The sequence below is a fragment of the Anneissia japonica genome, unplaced genomic scaffold (genome assembly GCF_011630105.1).
Source record: "Anneissia japonica isolate Jap-2015-1 unplaced genomic scaffold, ASM1163010v1 scaffold3709_len703521_cov189, whole genome shotgun sequence".
NCBI classification, from domain to species: domain Eukaryota; kingdom Metazoa; phylum Echinodermata; class Crinoidea; order Comatulida; family Comatulidae; genus Anneissia; species Anneissia japonica.
Genome location: NW_022694779.1, coordinates 414,498 through 418,720, shown reverse-complemented (window position 1 = coordinate 418,720; position 4,223 = coordinate 414,498). Strand labels below are relative to the sequence as shown.

The 4,223-nt window shown below is 38.8% G+C and overlaps 1 protein-coding gene across 1 annotated transcript in view; it reads left to right on the top strand.

Annotated features, from left to right (window-relative positions):
- Window positions 1-4,223, top strand: part of LOC117101318 (basal body-orientation factor 1-like) — a 23,579-nt gene that overhangs the window by 6,399 nt on the left and 12,957 nt on the right. The window lies entirely within an intron of this gene.

Below are 4,223 nucleotides of genomic sequence, written 5' to 3'. Positions count from 1 at the left end.
ATATATGACAATCAATAATATCTGAATCTGAATCAGTAGTTCCTATTGTACGCAAATCAAATTCCCCAAAGTGTAACTTGACCAAACAATTTTTTGTACAAACAAAGGAATTTTTGCTCTTTAAAAGCTATTATTCAATAACACACGATCGAGTCGACAGCAAAGCAACGCAGCTCGGGAATTTCTAAATTGGTTGAGCGAAAAACAGTTTACGGCAGGGTTTGACGTTTGATAATGTTTCCGTTCTTATTAAACGTATTAAATTTGCTACAGTAGTATGTATTTCAATCAATAAATAGATCATTTAATCATTTTGATAATGAGCTAGAAATATTAAGCCTATTTGTATTCTTATCACTCTTCTCACGTCTCATGACCACAACGTACAAGAGAGGCTGTTTAGTCCACATGCTCTTGCATCCATACTTTGTAGACACATGCACGGCATGGTATTTCATTCAAATTAACAGCCAATGTTGTTTTTGTTAGTGTTTGAATATAAAAGATTAAAAATATTTGTTTTGTATTACTTTATTCGTAATGATTAAATATCTTACAGAAAATAGTTTGTAGAGTGTGGATCACGTGGTCTTTCTCGGATGCTCTCGCTCGATCGGGCCCCGACAATCGACCCGACTAAAGAATGTTAACGATGTTGTTTTTTGTTAGTGACGACGTCGTTGTGTTTGATTAAAATGTTATTTACTCATGGCCGGCGAAACCGGGGGGCCTGCACCCCCCCCCCCCCCCCCCCCCCCCCCCCAGAGAGGAGATTTTTGTATGATCAGAAAGAAATGCAAGAAAAGAAAGAGGGAAGAAGGAGAGGGAAGGCAAGGCAAAGAGAGTGTTTATCCAATCCCCGACCGAGTTAGATTTTCTCGCAAGTCACATTGGCGGATATGGGAGATCAGGGGTCCTTATCCCCTTCCTTGGGCAAAATAAAATAAAACTAAAAGAATTCTAGACCCACTTTTTCAGAACCCGTGAGCTGATATTTTTTTTTTTTTTTTTTTTTTTTTTTTTTTGTTACATTAAGAAAATTACAAGTTGGAAAAGCTCATTTCATGCCATCTAGGAATAAACATTTTTTCGGGGGAGGGCCCCAGCCCCCTTTTATTTTATTTTTTGGGGTTCATCGATTCACGGAAGAAAGAATATATGCAACGTATGTATACCGGTACACACAGGCCTATTTACTGTAATAAGAATAAGAAAAATTTACCTGACCGTTTTCAAGGGGAAAACCTTGAATTTTGAAGAACTTAAAAGTCTGAAAGACTTTTCAGAAGTCGGGAAAGCTCTTTTCCCGCCATCTAAAAATTGAAATTTTTCCGGGGGTAATTACCCGGACCCCTTCCTCTTTGGGTTCATCGATTCATGGAATCGTTTTCAATAGGGGAAAACCTTTAATTTTTAAGAACTTAAAAGTCATTAAAAGACACCTCAGAATTCGGGAAAGCTCATTTCCCCCATTCAGGAATCAACATTTTCTCGGGGGAGAACCTCCGAACCCCCCTTTCTCTTTGGAGTTTATCGATTCATGGGAAAAAGAACACGTATGCAACTACGGTACTAATTTTTTTTATGTATACACACATAACAGGCCTTTTTACTGTAATAAGAATGAGAAAGTTTACCTGACCGTTGTTTTCAAGAGGTGGAAAACCTTGAATTTTGAAGGACTTTAAAGTCCTTAAGTAATTAAAAGACACCTAGCTCAAAGTCGGGAAATCTCATTTCCCCCCATCTAGGAATCAAAATTTTCCCTTGGGAGAACCCCGGACCCGTTCCTTTTCTTGGGAAAAATGTTGCCCCCCCCCCCCACACCTCCTTAATTTAACCCATTCATATTCCCATTCATCTTACTAGTGGGCCCCCAATTCGAAAAACGTTCCGCCGGCCCTGTTAATTTGTGATGATTGACTATCGTACTATCGTACAATACAGGCTTATGCCTAAGAGAATATCGTTTCGATTTCGAGTTAATTGAGTGCTAGTTTTAGCAGGGAACCTTTATTTAGGCCTATTTTACGTAGATATATCGTTTACTGATTTGTTTACGGTCACGTAAATATATCCACTTCCTTTTTTGTTAATATTGTGTTAGTAAGGGAGGAAAGGACATAAGCCCTCAGTTGGAAGCCAAGACCCTCAACCCCTCATTAGCCACGAATTGTCAGAATTCAACCGAAATAACAATGCAGTATATTTTTGTCATACTCTACGTCCTAACATGTTTCGTCAGCTTCAAATTTCTCAAAAGGGCATTGATTTTCTAGGCGTCAAGTGCAGGGTAGTCCATAAGAAACTGTCACCAATAAGAGTAATAAGTATAAAATAAGTTCTGTTCTCGATTTCGGATATTTAAACACGCGATGAATTGTTTACGGATGAAGTGTGAGGTAAACATATTATATTCATACGCATACTTACAACATAATTTTGATACAGTGATTTTTTTTAAATATCGAAGCAGAAAATATTCATTAAAAGTAAATTTAGTTTTTGAGCATCTGATGAATATTGATGAAAAAAATTATCTCGCTTGTTTTTACAGATTTCATTCAGGTTGTAAATCTTCTCACAGAAGTATGAGTAGAAATACACTAGAAGATAATTATGATGACAGTAGTCAGTATAATTTTATCAATAATATACACGGCTTTTGGGCACTTTGGAAATAGCATGACGCTGATTGTGGTGTGGCGCATCCCAACTTCATCATTAATCTTGCTATCGCTGATCTTATCACTTCAATAATCGTCAACCCACTTGGGCCCCCTTTCTCTTTGGGGTTCATTGATTCACGAAATCGTTTTCAAGAGGGGAAACCTTGAATTTTGACTTGAAGAACTTAAAAGGCAATAAAAGACACCTCAGAAGTCGGAAAAACCTATTTCCCGCCATCTAGAATCAACATTTTCCCGGGGGAGAACCCCTGCACCTCCCCTTCTCTTTGGGGTTTATCGATTCATGGAAAAAAGAATACGTATGCAACTATTCAATTTGTTTAATATATATAGGCCGTACAACACATATTTACTGTAATAAGAATGAGAAAGTTTACCTGACAGTTTTCAAGAGGGGGAAACCTTGAAGAACCAAGTCATTAAAAGACACCTAGCTCAAAAGTCGGGAAGCTAATTTCTCGCCATCAAGAGAATCAACATTTTCCGGGGGAGGACCCCCTGGACCCCTTCCTTTTTGAGGTTTTTGGGAAACATTTTGACCCGACCCCCTAAAATTGAACCCACAACCCCTGATTCATATTCCTATTCATCTTACTAGTAACCCCCACCCCCGTTTTGAAAAAAAACGTTCCGCCGGCCCTGGGAGGGACTGGTGGTGAGGTTTATCCCCAGTGACTAGACTAATTCGAGGGTGGGCGCTGAAAACAATTTTGAAATTTAGCCTGATAGCACACTACTGTCCTTGGCAGCAATTTTCTTTCAGATACTGGCTGGTTGTGCACCTGTATGATAACATCCACATTACGTTAAAAAAACAAGCTTGTAGGTGAGCTACTGTAAATCGTAGAGATGTCGTCACTTCTAAAATATTGAAGTTCGGAATAGTGTTTCTTCTAAGTTTGGAAAATGTACATACAGGTAAGTAAAGTGTGTGCTATGGTGTATTGTAGTTGTATGGCTACATCGTGTTAGATTTAATTGTGGCATCCATTGTTGTGTTGTTGTTGTTGTTGTTGTTCAGGCCTGAACTGGGACTGTGCTCTTATAGAGGGTCCTTTAAATTCATTCTGTGGACTAATTTAAAACATGGAAAATCTTAACATTTTTCCATAATACAACGAGTGAGTGAAAATGTAAACAACAGCAACAACATAATAGGGAGCTAATTTGTTGCGTAATAACATACCGTACCGTATAGTCTTGGTCGTAGTGGCGTATCTAGGGATGCACGTGGGGGGGGGGCACGCCCCCTACAAAAATTACTCGCTCCCCCAGTCACTCCCCCAAAAATCACGGTTAAGTAGTAAAAGTCACCTGAAATCAACATATTTTGCGAATTAGCGCCCCTCGACCAATCATCGAGCTCCCTCCCCCACTTTACATTCGCCCCCATCAGCACCCCCATTTCAAGACTTATATGCCACTGGTAGGCACATTTTTTTGCAACCACATTCAACAATGTAAATCTAAGTAGGCCTACTCTTTAAAATTAAGTAAAATCATTTTAACTAATTATTTATATAGTACGGTACC